The sequence below is a fragment of the Mauremys reevesii genome, linkage group 1, assembly GCF_016161935.1.
Source record: "Mauremys reevesii isolate NIE-2019 linkage group 1, ASM1616193v1, whole genome shotgun sequence".
Lineage (NCBI taxonomy): Eukaryota > Metazoa > Chordata > Testudines > Geoemydidae > Mauremys > Mauremys reevesii.
In genome coordinates, this window is record NC_052623.1 from 217,999,882 (window position 1) to 218,016,693 (window position 16,812).

Sequence of the window (16,812 nt, forward strand, 5' to 3'; positions counted from 1 at the left end):
ACTGCAACTGGATGTGGTTCTTGTTCTTCTGCACAACATAGCCCCTGGAGAAGAGAGATCTGCAAATGTACATTCATATGATCCCTTTGTTTAATTGATGAAAACATAAACTAGACACTTAGAGGATTGGAACTGATTTCAGCTGATGGACAGGTTTGCTAGGTTTTAATGCATTTGGACGGCGAAATGTTGAGTGTTTACATTCATTTCAAGCATCCTCATATAGTGGAGCTCCTGAACATAATGGAGAATGGAAATGAAAATGTTTTCCTTTTTTAAAAAAAAAAAAAAAAAAGAAAGATGGTTATAAGAGGGCACTTGGGTTTGAACCAAGGACCACTTGATCTGCAGTCAAACACTCTACCACTGAGCTATACCCCCATGAAAACAAGAGCAAGGACTTGTGATCTCCAGGACTTTGAAGGACAGACCCTGCTTCATCGAGCTCTTTTGCCATTCCCAGACCACAGGTGGTTTTAAAAATGGGGTTTGATTAAACTTCTTAAATGTGGTAAACACCACAACTTGCACACCCATCAATATAGCTTCTCCCCTGACATAGCTGCCACCTCTTGGGGAAGTGGATTAACTACACCCACAGGAAAACTCTCTCCCATCAACATAGAGTAATGGTTCTCGAAGTGTGGGTCAGGACCCCAAAGTGGGTCGTGATCCTGTTTTAATGGGGTCTGTAGAGCTGCTGTTGGACTTGTTGGGTCCTGGGGCTGAAGCCAAAAGTCTGAGCCCCACCACTCAGGGCTGAATTCCTCAAGCTTTGGTTTTGCCCTCCCCGCACTGGGGCAGAGCTCAGGCTATGGCTCCCCCCACACACACACCTGGTGTGGAGGGGCTTGGTGCTTGATCCCTTTTTCCAGGGCCATGCAGTAAATTTTTTTGGCAGAAGGGGGATGCAGTGAAAGGAAGTTTGAAGAACCCTGGCATAGAGCATCTCCATTACTGAGCTGCAACAGCATAGATTCAATGTTTGAAATGTTGACGTGTCCTTAGCCTCTGAATATATCTAGACTTGGCTCCCTGTGGCACCATGGGTGATCAGACACTGAAAGTACAGCTTGGGAGACACCACACACCAGCCTTACCTAGTAGGCAAGAATCAAACCTCCACAGAAAGACCCCTATGCTTTTCTAGCCCAGCTCCCTAAGCCCTCAGCCACAACCACTTAACAGAGGGGCTTTTCTACACTATGGTTCTGTTCTCACTGAAGGGTCATTTCCAATTGTTTGCTCAGACCAGCTTCCCCAGCACACTCACTGCTGTGCAGCTCTGTACGTGTGGCCATGGCGGAACAGCAAGAATTCCTGCCTATTTCCCTACTGGCTGGAGCGTGATTAGAGTGTGTTTGTTGTTAATGATGTTGTATGTTAATGTTGCTGTAGATTGTTCATTCCCTGCCTTGGCAATTCAGACAGTCCCTTTTCCTGTTGTATTGCCTGTACGACTAACAAAACACAAAAACAAGACAACTTTCAGTTTTCCAAAATAATTCAGATCATCACACAGTCTCTTACTCTTTAACCAATAACTTCACCTATAATTTCATTTTAACTGGTAACAATAACATATTAAAAGATCACAAATTCTTATCATATATGTTAGTTTTCTTTTAATCCCCATTGCCAACAACTGAACCTTGGCTCAAGTTGTGGTTTGTCCCAACGTAGGTCCCAACACTTCTGTGAGTTCATATATCTCTGGTTCTTCTGCCATGTGTGATGGTAGAAGGGGTCTTCTATGTCGGAATGTTTGCATCATGGAGAAAAATACCTCTCTTGTCACACTTTTTAATCTTTCAAAGTAGGAGGAGGTAAAGAAGTAATGTAAATGCATAAAACACAAGAAAAAACTAAGGTCTGGTCTACACTAAAGACATTTATCGGGTTAACTATATTGCTTAGGGGTGTGAAAAATCCACACAGCTGAGCAACATAGTTACACAGCCCTAACCCCCTTGTGTAGATAGCGCTACATGAGCAGGAGAGCTTCTCCTGCCAACACAGCCACCGCCGCTTGCAGGGGCTGGACTAATCGAGTCCGATGGGAGAAATCTCTCCCATTGGCTTAGAGCATCTGTAATAGCAGTGCTACAGCAGTGCAGCTACATTGGTGCAGCTGTGCCAACATCAGCTTTATTGTGTAGCCACAGCGTCAGACACAAAACCATAAAATCAGGACTCAACATGTGTGTATCCGGAAGTCTGAAATTGGAGGCTGACAAATTCGTTGCCTCATTGGTTACCATCATTTCTACAGCCTGAAAGTCCTTGTTACCCAACCAGGCAGCCAGTTTGGGAACCACAGGGAAGGAATGTCCTATGAAGCACTCTCTCACTCAAACAGTGAAGGATGCTTGTTCTCAATCTAACCTTGGCATACTTTGGAAGTGTAATCAGTGACACTGAACTAGGAAGTGGAGTTGTACAAACGATTTTCCTTGGGTCACCATAGCTTCCTTTACTGGTGTGGAAACCAAAAACTGGGTGTGGACTGTTTCAACCTCAGCTCTTTCCAAATCCTTGGTCTTGGATAGGGTAAATTTACACTTCTCTGAAGTAGAATTCTTTACAAAACCACTTAAAATCTCAGCAGTGTTAATGAGGAATGGCTTCCTGAAACATGCCCAGCTTTTCTTTAATTCGGTGGCACAGGTCCAGGGAAGGGACTGGATACAGGCCTGGATCAGAATCTTCATTAGTTACCAGAGCTGGAGATTCTATTAAAAATGGCTATTTTTCTGAAGATATTACATTTTCAACACTGGTTTCATTTTACACACATCTTTAGCACCTAAAAAAGGTAAATTCAACAAAAAACTCCACTTCTATTTCCTCAACATCTGAGTCATGAAGGGCTGCATTTCCCATACCATAGGATTAGCTAGGAGAGATCTTCTGTAGGGCCTGGGTTACAAATGCTTTGGGAACCAACACATGGGCATTTTGCCTAGTTCAAAATCACTTACCATGGAATTCTCTTCCCAGATTATCTGAGACACTATTGCCTTAAACAACTGAAATACACTGTGGTCATATGCACTTCCTTCAGTTAGTTGGAGTTCTGCTGTTGTTCACCATTTCTGAGTGGAGATTTTAAATCACTGCTGTTTCTTTGTTAGCATGTCCAGTAAATTGCAGAGCTCTCTCCTGTTGATAGAACTGCACTTGAACTTTCTCCATGTCATCATGGAGGGATGGAGGAAAAGCAAATCTGAAATCATAAATGAGGACTTTAGCAAAGGGTCATTGTCTTAAATTCTCCAATAAATCTGAGCTACATCTTATCAAACTGAGCTAATATCCAATCGGGTGACCAAACAGCCTTCAGGAAAGATAGAAACCCACATCACATACAGAGAATACATTACAAAGAAAGTGTCAAGTGAAATTCCAGAGCAGGTTACATCTGATTATTCAGAATCGGGACAAGAGATTCTCCCATCACATTCTCCTCTGATCCATTCAAACCTGCTTCACTCATCCCTGTCTCAATAGTCAGTTATGTTATTTACAACATTTTTAGTATCCTAGCATTCCCATAATGAGGGAAAAACAGCCACCTTGCCAGAAGTGGCTTTACAATAGATGGAACCTGGGATTTAAACTCCAAATGATCACACTGTGTTTGGGATCCATTTGAATTCCCCTCCCAGGACTTTGACACTTTCATCTCCAGGATTAAAGAAGTCAAAACATCATCTGCAAGCACAGACAATGGAGAATGCTTCATCACATGACACTTTGAGAAGTGGATGGATAGAATGTGATGAAGATAAACTCTGCATGGCTCAGAGAAAAGGTAAAAGTTCTGTGGTGATGGGGAAGGAGGGAATCTCTGTGTCACCACGTATCCTTCCGGTGTCACAGAGGCTGAAATGACACTTTTTTCCTGCTCCTCTTCATTTACATATAAAATTTGAAAACTTTCCAATATATCTGCTTTTCAGCGCAACCCAGAGCAACGTGAGAACAACTGGCAATGATACAATCTGTATCATTGGTGACTCTAACAATAACTTTGAAATAGGAGGGATGGTATAAATGTGATGCTCCCTGGTTCCTCATAGGAAGGGCACACTCAAATTACTTGTGGGACAATAGAAAGGACAAATGGGTCCATCTCAAAAGAGGGTGAACTGCAAAAGGCAAAAATGGGCCACTCATCTGGTCAAGCTGAGGCATAACAGTGCTGCAAACAGTTCAAAGAGCTTTAAAAGTTACTATGTGGAAATCAGGAAAAGTAAAGTATTGATAGCCCTAGAGATTTTTACAGTGTTGATCTCCCTTGCAGATTTTCTGATGCCTAACTTGGGCTGAGTGCCAAGAGAAGGTTTTCCCACACTCACTGCATTCATAGGGCCTCTCCCCTGTGTGGATTCTCTGATGTACAGAAAGGGCTGAGCTGCGAGTGAAAGCTTTTCTACACCCACTGCATGTAATTTTCTCTTTCCCGTGAGGATTTCCTGCTGTGTTGTGGTTTCCATGAGAACCTTCTGAGTTCCTCAAGAGGAAATAAATTTATTCACTTTCTCCCCTGGCTGGTTTCCTTGCTCTGTTTCTGGTCTGTGCTGAATCTCCCAGGATTTTCCCTGCTCATGACTCCTGGACACATTCCTTTTCGATCTTTGCAATAATTCTCTGTTTTTACCCACTTGCTCAACATTTTCCTGCTGAGAATTCTGTTCCTCTTTCTCACATGCCATTGCATCACCTGCTGTGATAGAGACAGAAACCTCAAATAGAGATGGAAAGGGGAAGACCAAACCAAAACAAGTGCTGAAGACAGGTCAAATAAAAATCAGGCACTGAACTCCCCCAAACTATTCCCCAAAATAGGAGAGATGAGGGGGATGAATTCAGCCTTCATATCCCATCCAACATTGCAGGGGGAAGGGAGGAAGCTACTCTCTGGTGTCTGCTAGGATCTACAGGAAGCCATGAACTATATTTACCCTGAGGATATGACCCCTGCTAGGGACAATAATGAACTGACAGACCTTCCAAGGGCTTTGTAGGGCATCCCAGATGTTTCCTTCAGGCACTTACAGATTCTGACTTGGTTTAATGTTTCCTCACCTGTGCAGGGAGCACTCAGGATCTCTCTTTCCTCTGAACCCTGAAGGTCTGGGACCCATGGCTCTTCCCCTTGTTCCAGCAGGGAGATCCCATCAAGTTGGAAAACTAGAAACCCTGCTCAGATGAAAGAAAACAAAGGAGTTCAGTTGATTTCATAAGACTTGGTCATAAAAAACCATTCTATTAATTTAACTTCAGTGCTTAGTGTGACCTGGTGGGCCAGGGGCAGTTCTCACTGAAAATGCCAAGATCAGGGCAGGCTGAAAAAGGCAGAGCAGATGCTCCCAAAACTGCTGGTTAACACTGAAGTTAAACTCACCAACCAGTCACAAACTGCTTCTGATCCCCCAACCTGGGTTATCGAGAAGCTGAAAAAAGAAATCACACAGCCCCCTTTATTGCATCCCAGTTCTCTGACTCCTAATCAACAACTAGGTCCAGTACAGTGAGAGGTTATTTAAAAACTCTGCTCACATAAACAAAGTGCTCTTCTGACCCCAAAGGGTCAGCCACATCACCATGTCACTATAGGTTTGGATATTATCTAAACTAAAGGTTTAAACAAAAGAAAGACAGACAGAAGTTAAATGAAAAAGCAGTCAGATACATTCCAAAATGGATATATCAGATTCTTAGCAGTATTGGTGAGTTGCTGGCTTGATAGTCTGTCTGGAACACATCCACAGCCTGGATGGGTCATTCAGTCCTTTGTTCCAGGGTTCAGTTTGTAGAGAAGTTGCTCCAGAGGTAGGAAGGGGGATTGAAGACAAAATGGAGATGATGCAGCTGCCCTTTATATTCCTTTTGCCATGTGGCTTGTACTTCCCATGTCCCAAACAGAAGCTTCACAGCACAGGGCATGGAAAAGCCTTGGAGGTCTCAGTACACAGGCATACCCCGGCATGTCTTCCTGACTCAATAGGTGTATCCCCTTGGTCCTTTCCATGGGCTCATTGTACAGCTGATGACCCTCAATGGGCCATCAAACAGGCTAGGCAGTGCTGATGCCAATATGTCTAGGGGTGTCACTCAGAAACACTGCACAAGTCTGGAAATACAGATATACCCTACATATCTATAACTCACAATACAAAGGTGATACAAACATAGAAACAAAATTAGCATATTTGGCAAATCATAACATTTTCACTGACACCTTACATGGCATATTTATCAGATAATATTATTATTTTATTATTAATACCAAAGTGTCTCACAATTCCATGTAGTGTCAAACTTGGTAAACCAGTGAATTCCCAGGACCAGTTCCCCAGGTCCTTGAAGATGCCAAACACTGTGCTTATGAGGGATTGAAATACCCACATATCTGCTGGGAACACACACACACACACACACACACACACACACACACACACACACACACACACACTGTGTCAGTCTGTACCCCTATAGAATCATAGAATCATAGAATTCAAGATCATAAGGGACCATTATGATCATTTAGTCTGACCTCCTGCAAGATGCAGGCCACATAAGCCGATCCACCCACTCCTGAAATAATTCTCTCCCTTGACTCTGCTGTTGAATGCTCCAAATCATGATTTAAAGACTTCAAGTAGCAGATTATCCACCAGCAAGCGACCCCTGCCCCATGCTTCGGAGAAAGGCGAAAAACCTCCAGGGCCACTGCCAATCTACCCTGGAGGAAAATTCCTTCCCGACCCCAAATATGGCGATCAGCTGAACCCCGAGCATCTGGGCAAGACTCTCCAGCCAGACCCTCTGGAAAAGGCTAACAATATCCCAACATTGACCCTTTGTACTAATTACCAGTGTGGCACGTTATTGACCTATTGACTAAACCTGTTATCCTATCATACCATCCCCTCCATAAACTTATCCAGCTTAATCTTAAAGTCATGGAGGTCCTTCGCCCCCACTGTTTCCCTCGGTAGGCTGTTCCAGAATTGCACTCCTCTGATGGTTAGAAACCTTCGTCTAATTTCAAGCCTAAATTTCCTGACTGACAATTTATATCCGTTTGTCCTCGTGTCCACATTAGCACTGAGCTGAAATAATTCCTCTCCTTCCCTGGTATTTATCCCTCTGATATATTTAAAGAGTGCAATCATATCTCCTCTTATCCTTCTTTTGGTTAAGGAAAACAAACCGAGCTCCTCAAGTCTCCTTCCATACGACAGGTTTTCCATTCCTCGGATCATTCTAGTGGCCCTTCTTTGTACCCGTTCCAGTTTGAATTCATCGTTCTTAAACATGGGAGACCAAAACTGCACACAATACTCCAAATGAGGTCTCACCAACGCCTTATATAACGGGACTAGCACCTCCTTATCTCTACTAGAAATACCTCGCCTAATGCATCCCAAGACCGCATTAGCTTTTTTAACGGTCACATCACATTGCCTACTCATAGTCATCCTACGATCAACCAGGACTCCTAGGTCCTTCTCCTCCTCCGTTACTTCCAACTGGTGCGTCCCCAGCTTATAACTAAAATTCTTGTTAGTCATCCCTAAATGCATAACCTTACACTTCTCAGTATTGAATTTCATCCTGTTACTAATACTCCAGTTTACAAGGTCATCCAAATCTCCCTGGAGGATATCCCGATCCTTTTCTGAATTGGCAATACCTCCCAACTTGGTGTCATCCGCAAACTTTATCAGCCCACTCCTACTTTTGGTTCCGAGGTCAGCGATAAATAGATTAAATAAAATCGGACCCAAAACCGAACCTTGAGGAACTCCACTGGTAACCCCCCTCCAACCCGACAGATCACCCTTCAATACGACCCTCTGCAGTCTCCCCTTTAACCAGCTCCTTATCCACCTCTGGATTTTCATTTCGATCCCCATCTTTTCCAATTTAACCAGTAATTCCTCATGCGGTACCGTATCAAACGCCTTACTGAAATCAAGATATATTAGATCCACCGCATTTCCCTTGTCTAAAAAATCTGTTACTTTCTCAAAGAAGGAGATCAGGTTGGTTTGGCACGATCTACCTTTCGTAAAACCATGCTGTAATTTGTCCCAGTTGCCATCGGCCTCAAGGTCCGTAACCACTCTTTCCTTTAAAATTTTTTCCATGACTTTAGTTACTACAGATGTTAAACTAACAGGCCTGTAGTTACCTGGGTCACTTTTTTTCCCCTTCTTGAATAGAGGAACTATATTAGCTAATCTCCAGTCAAACGGTACAACCCCCGAGTTTAGATATTTATTAAAAATCATCGCTAACGGGCTTGCAATTTCACTCGCCAATTCCCTTAATATTCTAGGATGAAGATTATCCGGGGCCCCTGATTTACTTCCGTTAAGCTGTTCAAGTTTGGCTTCTACCTCAGATACCGTAATGTCTACCCCCATATCTTCATTCCCGTCAGTCCCTCTACCACTATTCCTTAGCCCTTCATTAGCCTCATTAGAGACCGAGGCAAAATATTCGTTTAGATATTGTGCCATGCCAAGATTATCCCTAATCTCCACTCCGTTTAAAGTTTTAAGCGGTCCCACCTCTTCCTTCTTGGTTTTCTTCCTATTTATATGGCTAAAAAACCTTTTGCTATTGGTTTTAATCCCCTTCGCTAGGTCCATCTCCACCCGGCTTTTTTCCTTTCTCACTGCTTCCCTACACCCTCTGACCTCAATAAGGTAGGTTTCTTTGCTGATCCCTCCCATTTTCCAGTCCTTGTACGCTTTCTGTTTTTTCTTAATCACCCCTCTGAGATGCTTGCTCATCCAGCCCGGTCTAAAACTGCTACCTACGAACTGTTTTCCCTTTCTTGGGATACAGGCCTCTGACAGCTCCTGCAACTTCAACCTGAAGTAAGCCCAGGCGTCTTCCGCCTTTAGATCCCTAAATATGTTAGTCCAATCCACTTCCCTAACTAGTCGCCTTAATTTAGTAAAGTTAGCCCTTTTGAAATCGTAAACCTTAGTCTCAGATGCAATTTTGTTTATCCTTCCATTTATTTTGAAACGAATTAGCTCATGATCACTCGAGCCAAGGTTGTCCCCTACAACTATTTCCTCAACAAGGTCCTCGTTACTCACCAAAATCAGATCTAAAATGGCATCCCCCCTCGTCGGTTCAGCAACTACTTGATGAAGGAATTCATCAGCTATCACGTCTAGGAAAAGCTGAGCCCTATTATTATTACTAGCATTTGTTTCCCAATCTATATCCGGGAAGTTAAAGTCTCCCATGATCATACAGTTCCTATTAGTATTTACCTCCTTAAAAACATGAAAGAGCTCTCTATCCATATCCAGGCTAGATCCCGGCAGTCTATAGCACACCCCAATCACTATCCCAGGGGACGCTCTAGTAGTTTTCTTCCCCAATGTCACCATTGCCCAAACAGACTCCGTATTATCCATTGCATTGCTAGTTATTTCGTTACATTTCACCTCATTATTGACATACAATGCTACTCCCCCACCTCCATTTTGTTACCTAAGCTTCTCGCATTGGTGAACAAACATCCTAATTTTTGCTGTTTGGCTCCTCTCACCCTTTTCACCCAACTTGGTAGGGACACAGTACTACCAGTATGACCTGTCGTTCTAGTATCCGTCCCCCCCCCCCCCTTCCTTATACCTAACCCTCCCCCTCTGGCTATATCTGTTGTTATCCTGTTGTTCTCCCTCTCAATGTATAAATTTGGCGTGGAGAGTACCTGGACCTCTCCCAACCGTCTCCCCCCAATACCTAGTTTAACGCTCTTTTAATCAGATGAGCCAGCCTCCCTCCTAGAATTCTACTTCCTTCCCTACTTAGGTGGAGCCCATCCCGTGAGAACAGTTCTCTGTCCCCGAAAGCCTCCCAGTGCCCATACATCCCAAAGCCCTCCTTGTAACACCACTCCCTCAGCCAACTATTTATCGTCACGATCTTGTCACCCCTTTGGCGCCCTTCCCTAGGGACAGGTAGAATCCCACTGAAGATCACCTGAGCCTCAATTTCCTTGAGCGTCTTACCCAACCTGGCATAGTCTCCCTTGATCCTCTCTAGTGAGAATCTAGCCGTGTCATTCGTTCCTACATGAAGGATGATCAACGGGTTCTTACCTGCTCCTCTTAGGATCCTTTTCAACCTCAGGTCCACATCCCGTATTTTAGCGCCCGGTAGACAGCACACCCTTCTGTTCTCTGGATCAGCCCTGGTCACAGGCCTGTCCAACTTTCTCAGTATGGAATCCCCAATCAGATAGACCTGCCTTTGCCTGGGGACAGTGTGGTCCTCTAATCTATCCTCCGTCCCCCTGGTTGCAAGCTCCTTCCATTCCTATCATCCCTTGTGGTTCCCCTTAAGCCATCCTGCATCCTCCCTGGGCCCAAACTTGGTGCTGCCTCCATCGACTCCTCCCCTCTTTCTATCGGACTAGCCGCTCTTCTCTTTTTCCTTGCCCTCCCACCGTCAGCTACCACCTGCTGTACCCCTTCCTCATTCTCCAAACCTTCAAACCTGTTCCTGAGCTCTATTTCTCCCTCACTGGCTCTCCGTTTCCCCTTCCTGCTTCTCATAGTCACATGCTTCCACTGCCCATATTCCTCATCTGGCAGTCCCCCCTCACTGGCCTTAGTCCCTGCTTCCCCCTGTACTCCTGGGCATTCCCCTTCAGCCACTGCTTGCCATTGCTCCATCAGCTGCTCGAACCCCCTTCTATGCTCTACCAGCAGCTCTAGACCCTGGATCTTTTCCTCCAGCAGCTCTATTAGGCGGCACTTCATGCATACATAGTACTGTTCTGGGTCCCCCGCTAGGACCATGTACATACCGCAGCTGCTGCATGCTATCATCCTCAGTGTATCCTCTGCTGCTTGGCTCATGGCTGCTGCTGTCTTGGCCTCGCTCGGCGTTCCTACCTGGGGAACACAGGAAACACGGTGCCGCCCCCTTCCGCCTCCCCCTGTAAACTCCCACTCAAACTCCCCTGTTAGCAGCCCTGTTGGCCGGCTCCTGGGCAGCTGCGATCAGCTGTGCCACTGCCTGGCTGGGCGGCCGCTTTTATAGGCCCCCTCCTCCGCCTAGCTCCGCCCCCTAATCAGGGCTCAGCAGTCTGTTCACTCTTCTAGAAAATTATGATCAATTTTGTACACAGTATGGCTTGTGAGGTTATCATTTGAAAACACATAATCTATTGAATATTATCCTCCTGTTAAAATGTGTAGTAACACTATATGTAAAGTTATGAGATTTTACAGTATGATATTACTGAAAAAGTAATTCTGGGGAACACTCACAGACTAGTTCCTCAGAGACAGCAAGGCAAACAGTTGGTCAAACAGCCATTCTCCGGTGTGGGGAAGGTGTGAAGACATTTACATTCCATCACAGGGACCTCTTGAAGCTGTTGTGGAAAACGACCACATGACTGATTTTGAATCAGCTCAGCCTGAGGCTCTTTTCTTGGTTACAAGCGCGCAGGGGGCGACAGCTATTGGAATACTGTTCCCCTAAGCTATAAATCACACAAGCCTTTTAAACCTTAAAACCACAAACAATGACACATACGTTGCACGTTAATTTCCTTATTTGGAATATATTGCAAAATATGATGCGGGTCAAAAGCAAGCTGAACAATCAGTTTTCCATATTTGGCCTTTCCTGTTATTGTTATTACACCTGGTGATATGGGAGCAAGACTCTCCATGTCTCAAGAAATGTCACTACCAACCTAGGCCATTTTCACATGCTGGGGTGCAATCCAGATCAGTGAGGAGTTGTGTCATCTGTAATCCTGGGTGAGATTCAATGTTCTGCTGCTGGAACTCCCTTGTCTGGATACCCCCAGCCAGCATTCAATGGTGTACCGAGTGTCTGTGTGATAAGTAACCCTGGACCAGCAGCTCTGACTCCAGCAGCCTGTTTGTTACACCCCAAGCACATTCTGGTTTGGGTAGAGAAGGCTCAGGGTTTGAGAGAAGGCCGGGGGTAGGAAGCTTCTGTTCATTAGGCTAGATCTAACCCCCAGTTTTACTTGAGTAAAGAGGAGATATTTGACACTGTGTGATACTGCTCCTGTGCTCTGTTCCCAAAGTGTTCTGAAGCAAGGGAGGGTCTCTGGTAGTGTGTGTGTTACTGGCATATTGGGGTGATGCTGCAACAGGACAGAGTACAGATGGCATTGTGGGGGTGGCATGAACCTTCACTCTTCATTTCCCCTTCCAAGAACAGAGGGGACAGGAATCCTTACCCAGCAAGGTCACATTCTCATAGTTCTCCTGCATGACATTCCAGTAGAGGGCTCTCTGAGTGGGGTTCAGCAGAGCCCACTCTTCCCTGGTGAAATACACAGCCACCTCCTCGAAGGTCACCTGCCCCTGAAAAAGCAAGAGTCAGTACCTGCTGCCCCATTCACACTCCCAATCATATGGAAGCTCTGGTGGATCACAGTCAACAGAGTCCCACCCCAGCCTGCTCAGAGCATCCTGGAAACACCAGGTTAAGGGGATGAAGAGAGAGCCCCTCCTCTCTCCCAGCAGATCCATCACACACCTACTAGCCACAGATTGATACAGGAAATGGAGCCTCTAGCAGGGTCAGGGGAGAGCTCCCTGGTAGGAAGCCCAACACCCTCCTCATTCTGAGGAGCTGAATATGAAGGGAGGGGCAGCTTCCCTAAACCTCGCTGCTGGGTGCCCCTTTCATATCTGTCATAAACAGATAGTTAAGGATTAATGTCTCTTTTACCTGTAAAGGGTTAAGAAGCTCAGGAAACCTGGCTGACACCTGACCAGAGGACCAATACTTTCAAATCTTGGTGGAGGGAAGTCTTTTGTTTGTGCTCTTTGTTTGGGGATTGTTCGCTCTTGGGACTAAGAGGGACCAGACATCAATCCAGGCTCTCCAAATCTTTCTGAACCAGTCTCTCATATTTCAAACTTGTAAGTAATAGCCAGGCAAGGTGTGTTAGTCTTATTTTTGTTTTCTCAACTTGTAAATGTTCCTTTTTGCTGAGAGGATTTTACCTCTGTTTGCTGTAACTTTGAACCTAAGGCTAGAGGGGGTTCCTCTGGGCTATATGAATCTGATTACCCTGTAAAGTATTTTCCATCCTGATCTTACAGAGATAATTTTTACCTTTCTTTCTTTAATTAAAAGCTTTCTTTTTAAGAACCTGATTGATTTTTTTCCCCTTGTGTTAAGATCCAAGGGGATTGGATCTGGACTCACCAGGAATTGGTGGGGGAAAGGAGGGGTGATGGTTAAATTCTCCTTGTGTTAAGATCCAAGGGGTTGGGTCGGTGTTCACCAGGAACTTGGTGAAAAAGTCTCTCGAGGCTGCCCAGGGAGGGGAAGGTTTTGAGGGGACTGAAAGTGATCCAGACACTGAAATTTCTGGATGGTGGCAGTGTTACCAGATCTAAGCTAGTAATTAAGCTTAGAAGTGTCCATGCAGGTCCCCACATCTGTACTCTAAAGTTCAGAGTGGGGGAGGAACCTTGACAATATCTCACAGCAGTCGCTGGTTAGTCGGATCAGGCTGCAGCACTGGGAGTCTGGTTAGTTTTCCTAGTCTCATGTAGGTGGGTTATTTTCTGTTTCACAAATTAGGGCATTTCCGAACCTCATGGGTCTGTTCCTATAATCTAGGCCACTTATTAAACAACTCCCAGCAGGTTTGCCACACCCTGTCCTCCTCCCTTCCCCACCCTGTGAATTTCCTGCCCCAGTTCAACCTCCAGACCAGACTGTGCAAACCTTCCCATCTCCGGTGTATTTGCTGTCCCTCTCCTCCAGCAGGAACCCACCAACCACCCCCTGCACCACCACCACCACCATCAATCCCTACCTGAGCTGGCTCCACTACAGCCATTTCTCTTCCCTGTGCCATGGGAGGAGTGGATAAAATGGAGTGAAATGTGGACGTCATTCTGCAGCATTGGAGGGTGAGAAGGGTAATTCTGGGGGTTTCAGAACAGGCCTTAGTTAATTTCACATCATAATTCCCCCAGCCCTTACCCTGCAGACATCCTACATTCTGCCATCCTGAGAAAATGCTTGATCTCTTTATTATAGTGTAGACCTGGCCACTCCTGCCAGGCTAAGCCCACAGATACATTTAACCTCTCTTCTCCCTCACTCCACCCCGTAACAAAGTCTCTGAACACAATACTAGAAAAGAGCAGAACCCAAGGAGTCACTGTGGGGGATTCCCTCAGACACTGACCCCATGGCAGCCACACCCCAGCAGGGGGAATATGTTGTCAGGAATTGGCTTTTCCTCTGATTACTCCTTTTCTTGTTCACCTGGGCAGGGCAGAGAATAAGCTTTAATTAAGGTCACTTCCCAGCACAAAACCCCCGCTAAGGGAGCAGCAGCTGCTAAGGGTATGTCTACACTACGGGATTATTCCGATTTTACAGAAACCGTTTTTTTTTAAAACAGATTGTATAAAGTCGAGTGCACGCGGGCACACTAAGCACATTAATTCGGCGGCGTGCGTCCATGTACCGAGGCTAGCATCGATTTCCGGAGCGTTGCACTGTGGGTAGCTATCCCATAGCTATCCCATAGTTCACACAGTCTCCCCCGCCCATTGGAATTCTGGGTTGAGATCCCAATGCCTGATGGGGCAAAAACAGTGTCGTGGGTGATTCTGGGTAAATGTCATCACTCAATCCTCCCTCCATGAAAGCAACGGCAGACAATCATTACGCGCCCTTTTTCCCTGGATTGCCCGGGCAGACACCATAGCATGGCAACCATGGAGCCTGTTCAGACTTTTTTCACTGTCACCATATGTCTACTGGATGCTGCTGACAGACACTGTACTGCAGTGCTACACAGCAGCATTCATTCGCCTTTGCAAGGTAGCAGAGACGTTTACCAGCCCTATATCACCGTCTGCAATTGGAAATTGGCGATGACAGTTATCAATCCTTTTGTGCCGTCTGCAATTGGAAATTGGCGATGATGGTTATCAATCCTTTTGTACCGTCTGCTGCTGTCATGGGTGCTCCTGGCTGGCCTCGCTGAGGTCGGCCAGGGACGCATGGACAAAAATGGGAATGACTCCCCAGGTCATTCCCTTCTTTATGTTTTGTCTAAAAATAGAGTCAGTCCTGCCTAGGATATGGAACAAATCTACTAGAGAACCAGAGAGCACAGCCGCTCCGGGTCAGAGCCTCAGATATCCCGCAGGAATGATGAGCTGCATGCCATTGTAGGGGATGCCCCTGCAACAACTTCACCCATTGCTTCCCTCCTCCCACACCCCTCCTGGGCTACCGTGGCAGTTATCCCCCCATTTGTGTGATGAAGTAATGAAGAATGCAGGAATAAGAAACACTGACTTTTTAGTGAGATAAAATGACGGGGAGGCAGCCTCCCGCTGCTATGATAGTCCAGGCAGTACAGAATCTTCAATAGACATGAAGGGGCGGGGAGGGTGAGGAGCTCAGCCTCCAGTTGCTATGATGAGGACGGTTTTCAATCCTTCTGTACCGTCTGCTGGGAATAACAGGGAGTCATTCCCATTTTTGCCCAGGCACCCCCGGCCAACCTCACCGAGGCCAGCCAGGAGCACTCACGGGCTGATGAGGACAGTTTCCAAGCCTTTTGTACTGTCTGCCATCAGGAAAGGAAGGGGAGGGGATGCTGCTGTTCAGCGCCGCAGCACCGCATCTACCAGCAGCATGCAGTAGACATACGGTGACATTGAAAAAAGGGGAGAAACGATTTTTTTCCCTTTTCTTTCACGAGGAGGGGGAGGGAAGTAAATTGATGACATATACCCTGAACCACCCGCGACAATGTTTTTGACCCTTCAGGCATTGGGAGCTCAGCCAAGAATGCAAATGCTTTTCAGAGACTGCGGGGACTGTGGGATAGCTGGAGTCCTCAGTCCCCCCTCCCTCCCTCCATGAGCATCCATTTGATTCTTTGGCTTTCCGTTATGCTTGTCATGCAGCACTGTGTTGAGTCCCTGCTGTGGCCTCTGTGTGGAGATTTTTTCAAATGCTTTGGCATTTCGTCTTCTTGAATGGAGCTCTGATAGAACAGATTTGTCTCCCCATAAAGCGATCAGATCCAGTATCTCCCGTACAGTCCATGCTGATCAGCTCTCCACGCTGGGCAAACAGGAAATGAAATTCAAAAGTTCGCAGGGCTTTTCCTGTCTACCTGGCCAGTGCATCCGACTCCAGATTGCTGTCCAGAGCGGTTACAATGGTGCACTGTGGGATAGTTCCCGGAGGCCAATACCGTCAAATTGCAGCCACACTAACCCTAATCCAAAATGGCAATACCGATTTGAGCGCTACTCCACTCATCGGGGAGGAGTACAGATATTGATATTAAGAGTCCTTTATATCAAAATAAAGGGCTTCATTGTGTGGACGGGTGCAGGGTTAATTCGGTTTAACGCTGCTAAATTCAGTATAAACGCGTAGTGTAGACCAGGCCTGAGCCTGGTCTCCCAGATCACAATGGCGGCTGCAGCGTCTGACCCAGGAAGCTGAAACCCAATATCCTGAGCAGAGAGGGACAGAGCGTTTGAGCAGCCTTCCCTCCCTTAGCTCTCTGGGAGCCCCTCCTCATAGGGAAAATTGCTAATCTCATTTGCCCACTGTCCATCTGGAATCACTCCTTGTCTTTCCATACAGTGATTTTGGATTAACAATGGTCTCAATAAAACCAGATTTCAGAAAGAATGAGTCCAGAATGCTGTGGAAGAGACCATTGTGTGGCAGTGCTAACCCCCCTCCCACCTCCCTCACCCCCCAGAT

At 45.9% G+C, this 16,812-nt stretch overlaps 1 non-coding gene across 1 annotated transcript; it reads right to left on the minus strand.

Moving 5' to 3' along the window:
* Positions 1–309: 309 nt before the first annotated feature.
* TRNAC-GCA lies at positions 310–381 on the minus strand. The gene has a single exon. It is a non-coding gene; the product is annotated as a tRNA-Cys (tRNA).
* Between the last annotated feature and the right edge of the window lie 16,431 nt (positions 382–16,812).